The following is a 13,169-nucleotide window of genomic DNA, read 5'->3' as shown; positions in this document are numbered from 1 at the left end:
TTCATTCCAGACATATATATTTCAGACATAGTATTTCTGGATGTGGGCTGCAACTGTTTGACTGTAGATTTATCTGCCAATTAGTTTCTTAATGAATAGTTAGTATTATATCTATACAGTGTCAAATGATGAAATGTGCCTAAATGTTGTTTTATTTAACAAACAATCCAAAAATTAAAGCTATTCAATTTACTATCACAGAAGACCAGAAAACCAAATATGCACATTTGAGAAGCAACAAGCAGTAATTGTTTTTTGCATTTATGCTTATGTTAATGACATCAACATTTTCAAAGTAGTTGCCAATTAATTTTCTGTCATTATGGACTAATCGTTTCAGCTCTCTCTCATTCTGAAAATGAATTTGTGCTCACATAGAAAGCAGGACTGAAGTTCAAAAACACTACATCTACCGTAGCAGTCCTAATATATATTTATTGGGCCTCTAAATTGGAAATAATTATGTACGTGCTGAACCAATTGAATTTCAATAGGCTAATAAAAGCAGGGTATGTACAGGAACACTCACCGCACATGTGACTTCATCATATTTCCATATTAACATCCGTGTGGGCATGTGTTGATGTGAAACAACAAAGTCTCAAGTCCTCTTTAGTGCTTGGTAATCAGCATGAGAAATAGTTGCCGTCAGATTCCCAGACGACACATGATTCATCTTGTTTTTCTTCTTCTAATAACACAGCTTGTATAATGGCAGGTGGATGTAGCGTACAGTCAGCCCGAGTTAAGGTAAAATCAATAAGACATTATTTCACCCATATGTATCAGAGCCATATGTAATCCATTGTCACGGTGTAAAGGCACGCACACGGAACAATCTGCATAACTGACAGCTCGCTAGGTTTCCGTACAGTACGTCTAAACCAGGGATGTCAAACATGCGGCCCCGTGAGCCAGAACCGGCCCGCCGAGAGGTCCAATTCGGCCCGCTTTCCTTCCTGTCTTCTTTTCCTTCCTTCCCTCCTGTCATCTGTCCTTCTTTCCTTCCTCCCTTTCTTACTTCTTTCCTTCTTTGTTTCCTTCCATCCTACCTTCCTTCCTTCCACCTTTCCTTCATTTTCTTTTCCTTTCTTCCTTTCCTTCCTTGCTTCTTTGCTTTCTTGTCTTCTTTCCTTCTTTGTTTCCTTCCTTCCATCTTTCCTTCATCTTCTTTTCCTTTCTTCCTAATACCTTTTCCTTCCTTCCTTCCTTCCTTCCTTCCTTCCTTCCTTCCTTCCTTCCTTCCCTCCTTCCTAATCCCTTTTCCTTTCTTCCTTCCTTCCTTCCTCCCTTCCGTCCTTCCTTCCTTTTGTCTTTCCACAGAACAATCTGCATAACTGACAGCTCGCTAGGTTTCCGTACAATACGTCTAAACAGTAGGTGCATCCATAAATTGGTTCTCTAAGGGTCAAAGCAGACTTTGCTCATTTCTATTCATATATTCACAGCATCAGCTTCTTTGTGAGTTTAGAGTACACTTTGGGTTTGAGTTGAAAACATTCCAGCCAAATAAGCTTTAATCAAAACAGCCAAATATGCAATTAAGCTGGCTTCAGCAACCCAGCACAGAGCTAAATAACTACTTTGAAACAGATAACATTGCATTTTCGTTCGAGATGGTGCGTCATCTTCCATCATCGTGCCCACCGTATGAAAAACGACCCCTGAAAGTGCTCCTTGTAATAAACTTTCTATTTAGAAGATGCACAGAGACAGATTCGAAAGCAGTAAAGCAGTTTGTAGCAAAAAGTATTGAAAGCTCATAGGGAACAAAAAATAATAACATACTTTATGCTCCATTAAATTTATGTTCGGATGAATTCCCAGTGCAATAACAAAACGATAAAACAGGTTTAAATGAATCTTACATTATCTCCATGGGGAATATAGCACATCAAGAAATGGTAGAAAACATCAAAGTAAACTAGAGAATAAATATGAACATGGCATAACAACTAAGAACTGAACAACTAAAGTTTTAACATAGATGTACGACTGTGGAAAATAAATGACTTGTAGTGAGAGCAAAATGCGGAACAAGAGATTTTTTAAGTTGTTTGACATCAAGTTACTGTTCTTGAAAGTGGCTTATGTTAGTGTTTCCATTAAAAAAAAACACAGACTAACCTTTAACTCAACAATGTCTGCTGCAGTGTCTCTTTAAATGCTTCCTCCACTCTCACCAGCAGTCGCTCAGATCTGGGGGAGACGAAAATGGAAAAATAAGAGCATGTTTGCGCAACTGAATGAAAAACAGTAGTCTATCTTCTGCTGGTTCTCACAGTCAGCTCCCGCTGTCCCCTGAGGTCCTTCCAGGGGGCTCCTCCTCTTAAAATGACACTAAAAAAGGAATTAACTACAGGTCTACAAGACAAAGAGCACACGCCTGCTTTGTATTTGAAATCATGGGATAATTGCAACTCACAATGGGCTCAAACAGCTGTATCCAGGAACTACGCACTGATAAATAAGCCTACGTCTTTTTGCCCCCTGTTGATTGTTCCATGAGCTCAGTAATCTGTGCATGTCAGTGGTAGGGTGGCAGATATCCATTATTGATGGACTGTTTTCACAGACAATTGGTCATATTCAATGAAGGGGCCAGTAAAGACCAGCCATGTGTTGGAGAACCAGTACAGGGAGCAGCTGGGGATCTCGTCCCCAACAGATGCTGCCTGCTGTAGAGGTGCAGGAGGCTTTCCAGTGCAGCAATGGTTTGGGAATGTGGGGGTCTGGGTGCTATCTGGACTCCAAACTGCTACTGTGGATTACTCTAATGAGGATATCAATGCAAGGTTAAGTCTTTCAAATGAGTTTTAAGCTTCAGTAGTGAAATGAAAAGTTGATTCAAGGAATGGATTGATATCTTTGGATTTGGGACGTTTTCACATTTTTCTGACAATTTGTACATGAAATGGTTAGTTGAAAATCCAAAGAATTAGCTGCAGCTCTTATTCATTTGGGAAGAGCTGTAATGACTTGACTTAGAGGCTTACAAGTAGCTGTTGCCATAATGGAAATGGAAACTAACATACTGTAACTGTAAAAGCACAAGACAGACTTATATTATTTTAAGTTGCTTTAAAACAACAATCAAATCTAGCACAATAATAAACTACTGATGCTACTGTTAATTTTGCTATAGGAAAATAAATTAGTATTATCCAAAATGAAAGGGGTTCATCCTCTGGGGAGCATGAACGCATTTATACAAGTAGATTTGTTATGTGGAAATAGACATTTTGGAAAAGAAAGGTTTCCTTCCTTCTAGGAATTCTGAGAAATGTTTGGAAATTTGACCAATTTTTATGTTTAGATACCTAGTCACAGATTAACTTGTTCATTGAGGGTAAATAATGATGTAAAACTTGATAAAAGAACATGATGTTAGCAGATCATCACCTGTGGGGCATGAATTATTATGAACATTTCTTGATAATCTGGCCAACATTTCTGTTTTAAGGTCCCAACACTAATGGAGAACAAATATCCACCACTATGTGCTGCAGTTGTGTGAATGTGGTATGACTACTGATGATTTGCCATTCATTATCCCCCTCATACTGTGAAAAGTGTATTTACCGGCCAACTGATGCACAGATTAGAAGCCATTACCTCTACTTGGCAGGAGTATAAAGGAATTCATTCACATTCCAATGCACCTGTCATGCCTTATCAGAATACAAAATTATGATGGAAAGTGAAAAAGTAAGTAAATACAATTTTACATAGCAGCAGACAAATTCAAACATATTCAAATTAATTATGCTGGTGTGTGATTCTTGTCTTTATTTTCCCCCGTAGATGGTCGAATCAGTGTATGAGTTTTAAAAAATGATGGTATTATGAAACATAGGCTTTTTTAATCATAGATTATGCTATAATGTCTAGTCAATCATTCAATGACTCATTCAGTAGCATTAAATATTTAAAAAAGCTGTTACTGTTGCTAAGCAAAGCAGGGTTTATTGTATTTGTTTTTTGCAAAGTATTCAGGAAGATTTTGTGCCAGTTGTTATGGGTGTTCACACATAACCCATCCCATTTGATTTTCCCCTGATAACATCATTTATTAGCTACTTATTGGGTCCATGTTGGGAACTGTGGGGATGCTCTCAACAGTTTCACACACTTTCCAGCTGTTCTCGCATGTAAATCACATACAGAGTGCAAGGCTTTGGTGACAGCAAGTCGCACTACAACCCTGTTCACAAATCAATGATGCATCACCATTGAAAATGCGCTGCTAAATATGCATGCATAACAAATAGCATGATCGGAACACAATGAGCATGTCATCGTGATATTAGTCGCTAGCAACAGAGTATTTGCCTTTGTGACTTTCAGCAGCCATCTGCACACATTCTTTTGTGAGGCTTCATAGAACACAGTTCCCGTTTCCTGCTGTGTTTTCACATTTGCTCCTCCAATCCTTCTGCTCATCATTATTTACCATTTTTCAAACATACTGGGACTCTGGAAAAAACAGTTCCTCTTCTTAATAGCTCTCTGTTTTGAGGTGTTTGTCCACCCCCTCCATTGCTCTCTTTAAATGTCTCTCTAGATGCATATGCAGCTCTAACCTCCATCATTCACACCTTGAACTTGCACATTTCTCCAGCAGACTAACCTATTCCATCTAAGTAGTTTCGATCATTTCCCAGGTTTAGCACATGCTATGAATGAAATCATGGGCAGAGGCCAACTTCAATGATGCAACCCATGAATAATATGGACCCCTGCCCGATTTTGTCCAATATCAGAGCGTGCAATCATGCAACCACAACCAATTCCTGCTTCCCCAACCCCACTCTGATATCACTTGCAGAAATGACATTCATTTCTCTCATAGCATTCCAGATATGGAAAATATAACACACAGTACTATATCCATGCTCAACAACCTGTACAGTACTGTAGCTTATGTAATGACATGATGAGAAAGCAAGGAGACAATCTTTGGATCTGAGCGTAGACTGAGAACCAGTCGGGGTGGGGGGGGGGGGGGGGGGGGGGGGGGGGGGCACTCGACAGGAGAGATATTACCACAGTAATCTACACTGAGAGGGTGAGCTGTAGAGCACACTGACCTTGAAGAGTTTAACCTGCCAATCAAAAGAGTGTTTCTCCTCTCTGACAGGCAGCGAGGCAGAAAGCAAAGCCCCAGATATGTCAGCTGGGTCCAGATGTATAAATGATGTGAGGACATAAAAAGAATATGTGCACCACTTTTTCACTCTGACACTGGTGTTTATTTAAAAACGATGAGCATTCAGTTTACGGAGATCTTCATGCATATTCTATCCCAAGAAATACACCAGCCAGTAGTTTGACAATGATGGCTGTAACACTTAACTGCAAGTGGTTGTTGACAGACAGAAGCAGCACTGGAAAACAAGAGAGCAATGACAACATGCTAATGTTTCGCAGGTAATGTTTACCATGTTCTCCGTCTTAGCTGAGCTTCTTAGCTAAATATTTTCTAATTAGAACTACACACAAAGTCGAGGCTCATGGGAATGTATGGTGGTATTTGTTCATGTTCAACTTTGACTTGATAATGGAACTCACAAAAAAGGTAAAGGTAATTATAATTCATCCTGAGGGACATATTATTGTGTCTACAAAATGTCATAGCAATCCAATAATTCTCAAGATATCCCACTAACAACCAAAAATATTAACTTCATAATGGTGCTAGAGGAAACATCAGAGGATAGCCAAAGTCAGTAGACCTAATCCTCTGGGGACAATGAATGACTTTGCAAAATTTCATAGCAATCCATCCAATATTTGTCACCCTGTCACCCCCGAAGCCATGCCTTGCAAGCATGGCTAATAACAGCAGGAACAGACTTTAAAACATAGGGCTGATTATAAATAATGAGCTGCATAGGTTGCCCATGTGCCAGCCACTTAAGATACTGATATCATGAATCATGATTAAAACTAAGACACATCTCTCCTTCTCCTTCCATCTGGCTAATTCATATTATATATTACAAAAAATGTTAAATTAATTACATTTCTGGGCTATGTAAACAGCAGAATATACATTATATGATATAGCAGGATGTGGAAAATGTTATTTTACTTAGCATCACATACCTGTAGCATTATTAGCTTATTCTCCATGACTGCAGCTATAATAACCAGTGGTGCAAATGTAATCACTGTTGACAAGCTCAGTGTCAAAGAGGAGATTTGCCTTCTTTAAAAAGCACCATAAAATGAATGTGTAATATCAATGGCAAAAAGAACAAGACATATTTTTGCAAAGAACCTTAAAAACATCCTTGAGGCACACATACACAGTATATTTAAAATTAGAAAAATCTATTTGTCAATGAATGAGGAGGGTAGCTGTAGATTCTTTGTGCTTCGACGCACCATCAGTGTGGATCCTACTACAAAGATGAATGCCACAAAAGTGCTTAGCAACTGTTTCCCAGCATGCCTCACAGCAACCATGCTCCCCTGTGCAGTGGATCCACATAAGGCAAATCTCTATGTGCATAAGTCTCGGCTGGGCTTTCCATCTGCTGCAAGGAAGATGCTTCCACTGGTCAAATGGGGAACATGTTCATAGTTGAAGCTTTAATCTCACTGCCCCTGTTTGTTTAATTGCTTTATGTAACTGATACTTCTAACTACTAGTCAGTTACTATCTCTCTCATATATATCACATGTTGTTACAATATGCTGTCCTGAAAGAACAAAGAGAGAGATTATCCTTACATGATATTCAAGCCCCACTGAGGATTTCATACAATGCATGCTGTCGTTCCCTTTCTACTCATTTCCTGAGATCTCCCTCTTGTCTATTTGCCATATGCGGTCTCTCACTCTTTGCTGTCACACAGATGCGTTGTTTTGTTGTCTGTAATGAGGTTTTGTTCTGCACCGCACTGAGTTTGCTGAAAATATTGAGTGACGGTGAACTATAAATGTTACAAGGTGCAGCGATTGACACCCAATGGTGGAACGAATGAGAAACCAAGAAATAAAAAAAGAAAAACATGACACCCGGTAAGGCTGTAAGCCGAGACTCAGACTTGTGTTTTATCATTTTTTAACAGTTCTATTTTTGCAAGAAAACTCACTCAATATTCCCATGTGACTCTTTCCCCCCCTCCGCATCACAACACCCTGCCTGCTGTTATTCACACCAAAGACTTTGAATCAAGTCTTGGGTAGAGACATGCTGCACCTGGGTAAAATGCAGCCTCCGTAGCAGCTGTGGTAGAGTTGGTTGAGTTATTCTGTTGTGACACAATTGCAATCCTCTCCTTCTGTTTTTGATGTCTCCTCACTGGGAGAGTAATTATGAACCCCAGAGATCGCTTTGAATGGTAAACTCCCCTCACGTGGAGGCAGTCATTTCAAATTACAACAGCCACAGGTTACGTTTTACAAAGAAAGGTCAGTAAAGGCCCATTCATGCTCAACGGACGGAGCCTTCTGTCCGTGCTCTGCGTTCATTTCGTCCGTATTTCTGCACATCTCCATAAAGCTTACGGATACGGACCAAACGGAGCAGTACCACCGGAAACCATGGGGGGCAGTGTTGCTGTCACTACTCGATACGTAGCTCTAGTGAGACACGAAGAAGAAATAACAATGGCGGAACTTTTTGAGGAAAGGTTTTGCAAGTTGGTTAGAAACTTTAAACATATCATTTTTGTCTTTTATGCAAGAGGAACATTATCAATATCTCCTCCACAGTCGCCATGTTTGTTTTTGAGTTTGTTGTTGTCATAAACTTTTCACTCTGTGCTGCCCCCTGGTGGATGTATTGGTTAACATCCATGCCAACGTAAAGGACTCATGGAAGTATGTGAGCAGTGATGCTAACATTGTTTGAAAAGGACAGATAAATTTGCGTACGTACGTTAAGCATAAATTGGCTTTAACTGGTCTTGTGTACACTTTTAAGTATTTTAAGAGTGTACACGAAAACAGCCCTTCATCACACAGATTTGTATCCACACTTCAGCCACAACACCATTCTGCCCAGTCTCCTTTTAAGATATAAACAGAGATCATAATATCTCCGGTGTGAACCTGTGCTGTCCTGCACGGATGCTGCCCTCTGCGCAAACAAGATTACCTTGATGAACAGAGGCAGCCTTGTTTACTCCTTGTGTCAAGGTACTTTGAGGGTGACTCACCGTCTGTGAGGAGAAGAAACTTTGGAGATGAGAAGCAGCTCTCAGGTATCTGCTGTGATCAAAAGAAAACTGTTTCAAAGTTTCTGTGACCCAGGTTTCCAAATAATTACCTTTTCTCAGGTTGCTGTAGGGTGATGGACTATTATGAGTTCTTATTAATGGCCTCATTCGTCATCTTATATATTATTTTCTCTATAGTTTTGCCTTAAAATGACCTGCCACAACGGGCAGACTTTGTACATTTGAGACATTACTTTTGACCTTTTTTTAATGCAGTCTGTGTTTCAAGACCTCCAACTTTCACCTAAACTTCCCAAAAGTTCAATGCTGAATTTCTGGACAAACCTTTTAAAGAGTCATCCTGTTTCTCCATGCTGTATTTCTGTGAGTTTATCTGGTCTGTTCTTAACAACTGGTAGAGAGATCTTTCTGCTGTTGCTTTTCCTGAGGTTTCTTACATTTGTTCACCTATTGAAGGGTTTAGGTTGTTTTTGTAGGGAGTTATTCCAAATCGAGAGTCTAAGGATAAAGGATATTGGGTTGCTGTAGAGATTGTAAACACCCTTGAGGCAAATGTGTGATTTGTGGTATTGGGGCTAAAGAAATAAAACTGACTTGGCCAAAAAAGTAACTGAAGAAAGTTTCCAGTGAATGTTTTGAAAATGATAAAATCCAAATGGTATGGCGATGTGATGGACGGAAGTTTTTTGAATCTTGAATCATTAGCTGTCGGATTCAAACAAACATGTCGGTGGTGTGGGCAGACAGATAAAACACAAACTATTTGCAATCTGTGCAATACTAAAGTACCTCGTGGGGAAGCATCTGCAAAATGTTTCAACACCACAAATTTACCTGGATAGGGAACACGAGGAGGAGCATGCCGAGTTTAAGAAACGGAGCGTGGACAAAGAAGACGTGATCGGATCGGTGATCGGTTTATTTAAACTCACTCATCGGTGACCCGCCCCAAAAATCCTGATCGTGTAAAGCCTATTAATCAATGCAAATTTGAATAATATAGACATAATCAACAGCCTTTCCCCTGTTGTATTTCTCTTACATACATGCATGCATAATGTCCTTCTAGAGATGGGTAATCTATTGCAAAAGAATTAAACAGCTCATGGTATCAAATGTTTATTTCTGGTGGTGCTAGAGTGACTCAACACGATACAACAGTCCTGTTTCTCAAACCAGTGAGTATTCCCATGTGGTGCATGAGTACATGCTGCTATACATGCCAATGCTTGGTCAAGCAATGTTTATTGTGTCACTACATCTGTAGTACTCACTCTAAACATTGTTCATGGACTAGACCAGTTTAGGTCACATATGATCATGATGGATGTCGACATGTGTCTGGTCTGCTGTGCAATTGCCGGAGCAAGAGAGATAACTGTGCGCTTGGTTGGCAGACCGCCATTTGAGAGTGGGCTCCATCTTGACTAAGCATGGGTGATTCCTATCTCATTTTCGGTCATTTCCCACAATAGTTTATCTATCTACTGGAGGCAATGCTCTTATAGCTACCTGAGGTGAGATGATTGTTATTCATACACATGCCTGAGGCGTCATGAGGTGCATGGGGACCCTAAACAATGTGTGAGTAGGCAGGGTGGATATATCATTAAAAAGGAGATTGGAAAAGGATGTGGAGATCTAGTACAAACAAGATATTCACCGCTTGACTCAAGTTACTGCTGCTTTGAAGCAAGAATAAAGCTGGAATACAGGGGAAACTCCACATGAAACACCAAGACTATAAAGACATGCCTCTAACAAAACACACACCATGACCCATAAAAAGCTGTGGCATTATGTTTTGAATGCAGCACAATGCACGACCTGCAGGTGATAGAATGTAATTTACAGGCAATAAAATCTCTTTGGAGCTACTACTACAGAGTCCCCCTGTGGTCACAGGGTAGAAAAAAAAGTGGATGTGTAAATCTGTGCGAAAGAATTGTAAACTGTGCACATGAATTTCCAAATCATGCCTTTAGATTCATAACCGTGCCTTCAGTCATGTAGTAAAGTGTGTGTATCCTGTAGGGTTATGGTGAGTCTGCACATAATATATATCATTTGAAAGTTTCCAAAAAGAAGCAAAATCCAACAACTACTGTTTGTTTGCATAGCCTCTGGAACTGGCAGAAGTCCACCAAGTGGTAGTGTACAGAGGTTAACCAATCAAAACAGAGAGGGCCTTTAAGAGACAGAAGATGGCCTGTTTCAGACAAGATGAATTGAGGGGTTTGAAGGGTTAATTGCAAATCACACAATTAACTTTTTTTTGTTTTGACTGTTTCAACATGAAACTATTTCTATTTAAATTGCATGCAGCTCTACTAACCTACTGTACAAGGGTTAGGGTTACACTATGCATAATGTCCAAATAACATGTGGTCTGTGTCCCCACTCCTGCTCGCCTACAATAGACTTATGACTAAGTGATGTCTGAGAGATCATGAATTCTACCCTCTTCAGGTTTATCACAACACAAATGTAAATTATAATGTGTGAACAGGTGTGTCTGCTCTCCGAGGAGCAGTGCAAGAACTGCAGTCATGTGTATGTGCTAGGGAGGGCAGGCAAACAAAACTAGGCCAGAAGGGGGTCGTCTCCATGGTGACAGCAGCAAAAGAGCCAGATGCACCTATGTAATGCCAGGCACTAGTAGTGTTTTTTGGGAGTATGATGAGAAAAAAATTGGTTAAATCAATTTGCTGATTCACCCAAACTGATGTCTATCATTTCCTCTTTTTTTCCTGACATTTGAAGGGTAGTAATCTCAGAACAACAACCTTCATCAAGGAAAAAAATACACTGTGATTACAGAATAGTTCATTTTCGGTGTGTTAGTATTTAAAATGTATCTGCTGGAATATTATCATCACATACTGTGTATTGCTGCTCTTATAATCAAACATCTGATATGCACAAGCATATCACATAATACAAACCACCACTGTACGACCTTCTTTATAATGGAGAATAATCTCAGTAATAAGACCAACACTATTATAGTTCAAGAACTAAAGATCACAGATATTTGGCCCCTTGAACATCACAAAGCTTCTGTTTCATTAAAGTATATTTTGAAGCTAGAGAGGTGCATTTCTGTTGCCTTAGGCCATTCATGTATTCATCCCTGGCGTATTTTTTAATATGGGCAACAAGGCCACAAAATGAAGCCTAATGCATTAGCATCATAAAAAGATTGCCACCCCAGTGCCTCTAATGCACCTCTTCAGCTTGGGCTTTCCAGTAGATGATCAAAGCTGGTCTGATTCTGTAAAAAGCTTGACTCTAGGGGCAAAGGGGTCCATTGACTCCAGCTCCTTCCCCTTGCCTTTGAGAGTCCAACTGGGCTTTCATTTGCTCCTACTGCCTTACTGCTATTTCAAGAGCTGCTGCTTTTTCATCTTTCACTGCAAAGGGACAAGGTGTGCTTGAAAACTGCCAAAAATGAAAAATGCTCTGTAAATGCAGTAATTTCCTTCATTTTTGCTGAGGATTTTAAGAGATATGATTTGTTAGGTGGAGTAAAAAAAAAAAAGGTTTGGAGATCCACAGGGAGGGCCAGCCTAAAAGTGGAAGCCTGTGGTGTCACATTGACCCCCACTGTGACAATTACTTCAGTGGGACACTTTGAGGCTTTAGTGCTTTTATGCTCTGGAGGTAAAAGCACTGTGTAATTTGTTTAGACTCTAAGATGCTCACATCATGTGTATCCATCCCTCTGAAGCTGTCTGTTTAATAATTACGGTGCATGTGTCATTTTGCTCCATCAACTGTATATAAATAATGACAACATGTCTCCACCTCAGACTGCTGTGCAAAAATGAAGCCAAAATGTATCCTTTGCGGGAGCTGCCATCTTGCTTGTGTGATGTCATTTGGAGCCGGGTACAGTCCGGTGGCAGGATGACAGCCCCCAGCATCTAACTCTGCGGCTTGGGTCTCTGCAGATGGCACTTGAGCTATGCGCATGCACAGAGGTGTCATTCATCGCAGTGTTCTTCGAAACACCAGGGGACATACAGACAAAATATTCTGTGAATAAGCACAAAGTCAACATGTGTCCTTTGTCACCATTTCTGGACATTCACTGCTTCTTCATTCTGTGTATCACAACAGTCACGCTGGCACAGCTGCCAATCACAATGCCAAACCCTACTTTTATATAGCTGAATAACTACTTTAAAACAACCATGAGCATGAGCAGGATAAGAACTAACTTAAAAGATAAATACTATCTTTGGTAGCAATATATTTGATGTACATTTGATATCTTAGTTTGGCTGATATGGAGGGCTTATCACCTTATACTGCAGCTAGCCACCAGGGGGCGATTGCGATGTTTTGGCTTCACTTTGCCATGCTGTCATGACGTCCATATTTATAACCAGTCACTAAAGCACAAATTCATTTTTTTTTTAAGAATGGGCATCTTTCAGGCTCTGATCATGTTCAAAGGACTGCTGAACAGAGTGAAATGTGTTCCTGATCTTGCAACGTCTTCCTGGTTGAACTTTAATATCATTCTTGAATTTTATTTGGATTCTGTGAACTTCATCTTCAGTCAATGTATTTTTCTAGACAGGCAGATTCTTCAGAAATATTCAAATTCTTCTGCCTCCCCTGATGTCCTAAAAAAAATGAGATATGATGACATTTTAGCTTTGCTTTGGCAACATTCCTCAGCTTATCTGCCTAACAAAGCAGCTTGTGAGTACAGCATTTATTCTTGGAGGTGTGAAAAAACCTGACGTCGATTTCAGAAATAACAGCACAGCCTTAGGAGGCGTTTTGGTTACCTAGCAACTTGACTGCAAACCTACATTGACGCAGTGCTACTGTTGAAGTTACACATTAACTAAATAGAATTGTAATATAGTCCCAAAAGGCAGTGCACTGAGGGTAGAGCAGAAAAAAACGTAATCTGCCTCATCCTCTGTGGAAACTATTACGTCGGGTTGAGCTTGTTGCCAT

This window comes from Scomber japonicus, chromosome 23 (assembly GCF_027409825.1).
Source record: "Scomber japonicus isolate fScoJap1 chromosome 23, fScoJap1.pri, whole genome shotgun sequence".
Classification (NCBI taxonomy): domain Eukaryota; kingdom Metazoa; phylum Chordata; class Actinopteri; order Scombriformes; family Scombridae; genus Scomber; species Scomber japonicus.
Note: the sequence above shows the minus strand (reverse complement) of the source record.